The sequence below is a fragment of the Nicotiana tabacum genome, chromosome 24 (genome assembly GCF_000715075.1).
Source record: "Nicotiana tabacum cultivar K326 chromosome 24, ASM71507v2, whole genome shotgun sequence".
Classification (NCBI taxonomy): domain Eukaryota; kingdom Viridiplantae; phylum Streptophyta; class Magnoliopsida; order Solanales; family Solanaceae; genus Nicotiana; species Nicotiana tabacum.
In genome coordinates this window covers 105,636,682-105,645,458 of record NC_134103.1, presented here as the reverse complement: position 1 = coordinate 105,645,458, position 8,777 = coordinate 105,636,682, and the positions used below count along the sequence as shown (strand labels likewise).

The window sequence follows — 8,777 nt, the reverse complement described above, 5'->3', positions numbered from 1 at the left end:
AAAACGAACCATGCTCATATAGACTGGCCCGAACCCAGGCGCAAAACATGAACACATGTATAATGACTTGAGATTTATTGTGCAATCAGAGTTATGAAAAACTCAACCATTAAGCATACAGGCTACTTTCATTTCGAAGTTCGAGCAAGAACTCACTCGACCATTACGCCTACGGGCCACATTATTTCGAGTTCGAAACATTCACTCGACTATTAAGCCTACGGGCTACTCTCATTTCGAGTTCAAGAAAGCACTCACTCGACCATTACGCCTACGGGCCACATTATTTCGAGTTGAAACATTCACTCGACTATTAAGCCTATGGGCTACTTTTATTCCGAGTTCGAGCAAGCACTCACTTGACCATTGCGCCTACGGGCTACATTATCTCGAGTTCGAAACATTCACTCGACTATTAAGCCTACAGGCTACTTTTATTCCGAGTTCGAGCAAGCACTCACTTGACCATTACGCCTACGGGCTACATTATCTCGAGTTCGAAACATTCACTCGACTATTAAGCCTACGGGCTACTTTTATTCTGAGTTCGAGCAAGCACTCACTCGACCATTACGCCTACGGTCTACATTATCTCGAGCTTGAAACATTCACTCGACTATTAAGCCTACGGGCTACTTTTATTTCGAGTTCGAGCAAACACTCACTCGACCATTATGCCTACGGGCTACATTATCTCGAGTTCAAAACTTTCACTCGACGGGTAATAAGCCTATATGCTACTTTTACTCTGAGTTTGAGCAGACATTAACTCAACCATTACACCTACGGGTTATATTTCTTCAAAGTTTGAATCATTGACTTAACTAGCAAGCATAAGGTCTACATCACTTCAAATCTGAAAAAACAATCAATCGATCAGATAGACTACGAGGTCAACATTTGATTAAAAGTCTTCACAAAACAAAAACAAGTCGACCTTGTTATATATATATATATATATATATATATATATACAAGATTGCCTACGTGATTGATTACAAATGTAAAGAGTTAAAAACTAAGCTTCCTGGTCACCCACTGGGGCATTCACTCCACTGTCGAGCTCTTCCCCATCCTTGGATCCGCTTTTGCTACCCTCATCATCATCATCATCATCAGAAGCCAAGGCTTCAGCTTCTGCTTCGAGCTCTTTTGCCTTTTTATCTCTTTAGTAAGGTCCAAACCTCACGCGTGTATCTCCTCGAGGGTCTCCCTCCGAGACCTACACTTAGCAAGCTCGACAACCCAATGAGCTCGAGCATTAGCAGTATCCGCCGCCTCCCGGGCATCCATCTGAGCAGCCTCAGCATCAGCCCGATACACAGCAATGGACTTATCCGCCAAGACTTTCGACGACTCAACCTCCGCCTTAGCCTCAGCAAGTCGTGTTTCAAGCTCATCGATCTTCTTAGCTTGAGCCGACCCCTTTTGCTTGACGCTTCAAAGTGGAACATCGGCCGATAATAATTTTGTCAAGATGGTTTCTTTTTCCACAGCCAGGCGGTCGATTGTCTCCTTCCACCGATTGCATTCAGCTTGGATTTGATCAACTTCTTATCGAAGTAACCCGATCTTTTCAATCTTTTGCTGCAGCTGAGACAACGAAGGGTTAACTTCCATAGTTGGGTCAGACCCATACTTTAATAGAATGAGGCTCACCTGCTTATCAAGTTTGGCCTCTTCTTCACGGACCTTAGCCAAATTCACTTGGAGATCCTTTATAGCCTCGTCCTTTTGGCTGCAAAGAAGTCGCAGGGCATCTCTCTCACCTGAGACCTTTCGGAGCTCGGCCTCACACTGGCTAAGATAGACTCGAAACCTACTAATGTCCTGCACAGTAAGAAACACGAATCAAGTAGGGAAAAGAACAAAGAAATTAAGTGTAGAAGAATCATTACCCGAGTAATGAAATGTTGAGCCTCCTCTAATAAAATAGAAGCGTCACCAATATCGGAAGCATCATCGACTCCACTAAATCAATCCCTAAAAGGGTCCCCTACACCAGAGCCTCCGCCGATATCGGGAGTCTTCAATTCTCGAGCTTCCTTTAATGCCTCCTCGAAAAAAGTTAGAAGAGAAGGCGAATGACCCATTGTCATAGCCCCGAGAAAATCACTCGGAGTGCTCTGATCAAGACTCAGGACTTCAGAACCAACCCCGACAGGCACAACCGCCATCGACTCGGGAGCTCTAGAAACCTTGATAGCCTCCGCATATCGGATTACCAAAGCCGAGGAGTTATCTTCTTCTTCTTCTTCTTCTTCTTCTTCTTCTTCTTCTTCTCCTCTCAGTCGTTGGACCGAGTCCATCGGAAGGGCAATTGTTTTTCTCCTCACCCTTCGAGTTTTGGGCATGGGGTCCTCTGACCGAGAGGAAGCTCTTCACTTTTTATATTTCCCCGGTTACGGGACCGGGGACTTGTCTCCTTCTTCACCGCTCGAAGGTCTCAAAGCGGCATCCCTGGTTACGCCTGCATGAAAGAAAATTGGTAACAAATAGAACACAAAGAATACTTCGAAGGAAACAAGAAGCAAAACCTTACCATGGTTCTTGGCCTCCCATCTACCTTTAGCCAAATCACGCCAAGCGCGTTCAGCTTAAGAGGAAGTCGAAGCTAACTTTCAAACCCAATCCTCGAGGTCAGGTACCGCTTGTGGCATCCAAGGGGCAGCTGAATATCAGGGAAAGACATCAGAAAAAATCGGGAAAGGACACGAAAAGCAAACAAGAATCACTTACGGTCAAAATTCTATTCTTCGGGGAACGACATCTTCTCTTCCGTAATAAGATCACTGGTGCTCCCTCGAATATAACGACCCATCCAACCTCGATCCTTGTCTTCATCGATGCTCGACATCAAAGCCTTCGATGTCCGACTATGAAGTCTAATTAGTCCTCAAAATATCTGAGGCCGGTACAATCGTATGAGGTGGTTCAGAGAAAAATCCAGCTCACCGGCTTTGATAGAGAAGAAGCAATGTAAGATCACTATACGCCATAAAGAGGGATGAATTTGACCGAGGGTGACCTGATATCTTTTGCAAAAATCAACAATCACCGGTTCGACGGGTCCCAATGTGAAGGGATAAGTATAAACACTTAAAAACCCCTCCAGATGAGTGATGACACTCTCATCGGGGGATGGAATTTGCAACACAACCTCGGAACCCCAGTTACAGTCTTTTCTGACGGCCTCGAGGTGATCCTTCGTTATAGAGCACATATACATCAACACGTGCTCGCATCGACCCGGAATGGATGAAGGATTCTCCACCTTAAAATCGGTCTTCAGAGTGCATGGGACAGGAACATAGTCGTGAATGGACGGCTCCACCGGCGCCTTATCACCGGAAGATCGTGAAAAAGAAGCTTTCTCCTTCTGAGGTACGGTTTTCGAAGTTTTTGCCATTGTTATGAGAAGAAAGAATGTAAAGGAAAGTGAAAAATTGACGGTACCAAAACTCTGGTGTGGACGGATCTGAAGCAACGAAATAGAGAGGAAAAATAAGAGAATTTGGAAGAGAGAAGGCGCAAAAGTGGTAAAGGTTGTATGGAAAGGCTATTTATAGGCTGAAACAATGACGGTTCAATATCAGCGGTGGCCGACCACCGTCTGACACATATTAAATGCCTCGGTAAAACCGAGCCGATGGGACAGCTATCACATACGTCATGGTCGGGATCGATATAAACGTCAGCATATATCTGATCGAGCTGTTGGAAAATCATATCGTTTTCTCGCCATATCCTTTTTCGAGAAACGAGGGGACTATCTGTGTACGGTCAAAATCGATTGACTCAGTCATACGGACTGGTCGAGATGATGATGTTTCGATCAAAGGGTATTTGCATGACAAGCTCGGTCGAAGTCCGAAGTAAGGACGTTGAGCTTCGAGCTATAAGACCGATCAATGACAAGCTCGGTATCATTATCGAGCTTATATTTAAATCGAACAACGAGGCAAGGCGTAGATTATCGAAGATGCCTAGACCGACCAACACTCACCCTGAATATCGATACCCCAATGTAGAATCGAGCTCGAACCAAGACCGGCGGCTCGATCCAATACCGAGCTCGATCTAGTATCGAGCTCGCAGACAAGAGTCGTTACTTGACCAGGGGTAAAATTTAACTTGAATGACCAGGGGTAAAATTTACCCTCTTCCTTTGGTGCAGGTTACTTGACCATGGGAAAAATTTTTAACTTTTGACCTTTATGTTTTTCCTACTATTTGTTAGATGATCTGCCCCAAAATCTAAATTAAAAGATAAAACCACCCCTTATGGTGTCCTATTTATTGCCATTTTCCAAATACACTTTGATATCTACTCACTTACTCCATCAAAAGTTTGATGGATCGGAGTTATTATTGCCTCAGGTGAAAATCAATATCTTGTCTGCATAAACCAAATGACTAATTGTGATATAGGTCGTATTCATGCTAAAGGGTACGTATGAAGTTGTCATTGTCCTTCAATTTGCGGAGTTTGAAAAGCACCTCTGCCCCTTAAACAAAAAGAGATGGGAAGAGTGCATTCCCTTGCTTGAGACCTTGACTAGATGTAAAAAAGTCCTTTCTTGTAGATTACTTCCAACTTGAAAAATTTGTTAGGTTAAATTTCATTATTCATTCAACCTCCATTTAATTTTTACACCTGAGGATTTTGAAAATTCCTCATAGTATATGTAGAAATTTTAAATTTGGATTGGATACACAAATAATAGTAAGGAAAACCAGATTAACAAAATCAAACAACCATTGTGTATAATTAGAACAATGACTTTTAAACACCACCTCTGAAAGGTAGAACAGTCTGCATAGCTGTGAGTATCAGAAGTATGATAGCTCCCACAGTTGAAGCTCCTACCCACGAACTATTAAAATAATTGCGTGAAGAAAAATATTTTATTATAACTCTCTAAAAGCTATCTATAATTCTCACAAATCTCCACGCATTAAAATAAGCTAGTAATATCCTTATTTATAATAGTACAAAACCTATTTTAACTAAAAATAGGAAAGCCTATTCTTATATTAATTCTGACTACAAATCCTATTGAGACATGAATTAAATAAACCAAATCTCAAACAATTAAGGCTTTTTACAACTTTGAATTACTTTTCCAACATTCCCCCATAATTAAAGGTTGTATATTGTGTGTTGAAGCACTTCTCTCCAACTTCTACTTTTGCTAAAGTACATGTCTTCATCCCTCATTAAAGTACTTTGCCACCAACAACTAATTTTGTTGAAGCACTTGTCTTCAACTATCGTTGATGCACTTTGTTACCAACAATCAATTTTGTTGAAGCACCCGTTTCCAACTCACGTAGATGCACTTTGTCACCAATACCCGATTTTGTTGAAGCACCTGTCTTCAACTCTTGTTGATGCACTTGGTCATTTCTCTAATTTCTTAGAAGAGTCTATTTCTCTTGTGCCATATTTGCTTGCACCTCTTTAATCTTGCAATCTCTTTGCTCAATCCTTCTCAGCATGATTGTTTTACATGCATGTATTATAGACTCGTCTTTTGCCAATATAGTCATTGGTCAGGTGTTTGTCAATATAATATTTGGCCAAACGGGCGACACATATTGGCTAATGTCGCCCACCGGCAACAGAAACTTTGATACCTACATGAAGTAAAATATGTTATTATTAAATCTCTGAAAGCTCTCTACAATTGTCACAAATCTCCACGCATTACAATAAGCTAGTAATACCTTTATTTATAGTACAAAACCTATTTTAACTAGAAATAAGAAAGCCCATTCTTATATTAATTCTGACTACAAATTCTATTGAGACATGAATTAAATAAACTAAATCTTAAACAATTAAAGTTTTCTACTACAACTTTGAATTAGTTTTTCAATATTGCGCCTCAAACTTGCCTTCATTGGGTTCCATGTTTTTTCACAATGTTGAACCAATTTTCTGCATTCTTCTTTATAATTGAAGTTCTCAAATGAAACGATGACACCTTTCCCGGTCTTGTTAAAAAAGGTAGCTATTTCTTTGTCCTCCCTTATCCTATTCCTGATAATTCCTTTTTGGCATGGAAAATTCACATCTTTCTCTGAGTCGATAAGATAATCCATAAAAATTACAAAATTAATGAAATATCTAGTATGTACATGAGACGACTGTTGCTCAAACGCTATCATATTCTGCAGGAGAGTCTATGTACTATCAAGGACTTTAAAACTAGGTATTTTTATTAACCCATTCTCAAATTTGATAGCAAATAAACTTGTGTTATCTCCAAAGTTTTCTCTCTTCAAGTTATCATAAATATATCCGACTTTTACGAAGCTAACTCCAGCTTCGAAAAGCTCTGTTGCATTGGGCATGACCTTATGCCCCGTTAGGTGGTCCTTATCTATTTGCTTAATCTCTGAAGGGTGACATGCCATGTGCACAAATTGAAGTAAATGTTTGATTTATGCGGTATTACCTTCACTCTTCCGATAGGATACAAGGTCATCTTCGGTAATAAATGTAAAACAAATCTTCTTCACCATTTTTATGAATGGTATTCGATCAACTCTCTTTGTCATGTCACGACTTGATGAGGACAAATACAGGAAGTTGGTTTTCTACTAACTACATATCTCGAAGTTCTTGATTACATATGCAATTTCCAGGGATAATCCAACTTTCTCCTTCTGGACACATTCCACAATGCTCTCGAATACATTCAACTAATAAACAACCATCAAGTAACAATATTTTTGAAAATGTGGTAACAATATCACTTTCAAGGTTCTATATCATCATAAAACTTTAATGCTTCATCCTCTAATTCCCTAATGTAACTTTCCACATCAATTCCCTCTTTCCTGTGAAGGAACTGTTGTAGGTAACGTAGTTTATACTTTTTCATGGAGAGAAGTTCAGGATTGTATTTATGGTGAGGACCAATGGAGATCACATTTGGCTTGTAAGCAACCGGTTTTGATACACTCAACCCCACACTTAATTTGAATATGGTACAACATTTGCTGGATGAATCGTTGAAATCCGCAAATATTTCATCAAGGATTTCATTTGCATGTTTGCTTGTTTTCAGTCCTGACCGATCTTGACCATTTATTTGCCTTATCTCAATTAAATGATCCACTTTCCTCCCTTTTTATATCTGTATTTAATGGGAATGAGTCATATCATTTCCTTGTATTGTGTTTCTTTTCTCCACATAAATTGTTAATAAATAATTATCAGAATAAAAATCTGAAGAAAGATTTTCTCCTCTTTTTTCGATTCCGGTGCACTAAGCTCTCGCTATGTACGGGGTCCGAGGAAGGACCGGAATACAATAATCTATCGTATGCTGCCTTACCCTCCATTTTCACAATAGACATTTTCACAGCTCGAACCAGTGACCTAGTCACATGACAGCAACTTTACCAGTTACGCCAAGGCTCATCTTTTTCCAATCAAGACTGAAATATTCCAAAATAAAAATTGAAATTATTTGAGATAATTTGTAGCGACCCGTCCGATCATTTTGAGTATTTTAGACTCGTTCCCCCATTTACTAATTTTCCTATGCTCAATTATTGTTATATGACTGGTCGGGATAGTTGGTTTGGTTCCGAGTAGGTTTCAGAATACATTGGGATACTTAGTCCCAAGGTTGGAAGCTTAAGTTGATCGGATGTTGACTTATGTGTAAATGACTTCAGAATAGAGTTTTGATGATTCCAATAACTCTGTATGATTATTTTGGTCTTAGGAGCGTGTCCGGATGTTGATTTGGAGTTATGTAGGTCGTTTTGGCATGAATTGGCGAAAGTTGAAAAAATAAAAGATTGTGAAAAGTTTGACTGGGAGTTGACTTTATTGATGTAGGGGCCGGGTCTTGGTTCTGAAAGTTGGAATAGGGTCGTACTGTCATTTATAACTTGTGTGAAAAATTTGAAGTCAATTCGGGTCTATATCATAGCAAGGTATCAAATGAGGGTGAGTGGAGAAGCAAGAAATGGAAAAGAAAACAACTGGGAGAGTGCTAGGGTCCGTGCAACGCGCGGATTGTGGCACGTCATTCCTCTCAGCAACTTTGAAAAAACCAGTGAAGTATAGGAATTTGGCGTTGGACCTGGCACGCTACCCCCACCTGAAGCCTTTTTAAGTACTCACCTTGGGGGTTCATTTCCCCCATTTCACTTGGACAGATTTTGGAGCTCTTCTCCACTCTCTCAAGACAACCAACTCCTCTCTTCTTCAAGGTAAGCAATTCCCATTATTTTGGTGTGAAATTCTATCATTTCTACACTACTATTGATGAACTCTACACATAAAATACTTAGATTTTCAAGAAAATTCTTCAAGAACTCAAAGTAGGGTTTTGCAAGATTTCTTCCAAAAGGTAATTCTTCACCACTAAACATATGTGCATGAACTTATTATGAGTATGTGAGTACGAATTAAGTATTGAAACTTATGGAATAATGATTGGAAGCAATATGTTCCCAATTTAAGTTCATAGCCATTGTAGAGCTTGAGGAGTGGTTATTTGGTGGAATTTTGTTGGTTGAGTGTGAATGATTAATCACGCATGCGATGTTGGGAGTGTGAATTATTTAAGAATGATGGTGGTATAAATTATTGATAAATGGTGGTAGTTGGATGAACTAATTCTATGGTTAAGAGATGTAGAGATTTATGCATACTAAATGTTTGATAATGTGTATAAATGGCCTAAACTATGGAATTGTTACTAATGTTCGTCCCATTGGATGTTGATATTGTAGATTGAAGTTTCTTA

At 39.8% G+C, this 8,777-nt stretch overlaps 1 pseudogene; it reads right to left on the bottom strand.

The window, feature by feature from the left end:
• Nucleotides 1-4,786: 4,786 nt before the first annotated feature.
• On the bottom strand, nt 4,787-8,171 carry LOC107808553 (UPF0481 protein At3g47200-like; annotated as a pseudogene).
• Between the last annotated feature and the right edge of the window lie 606 nt (nt 8,172-8,777).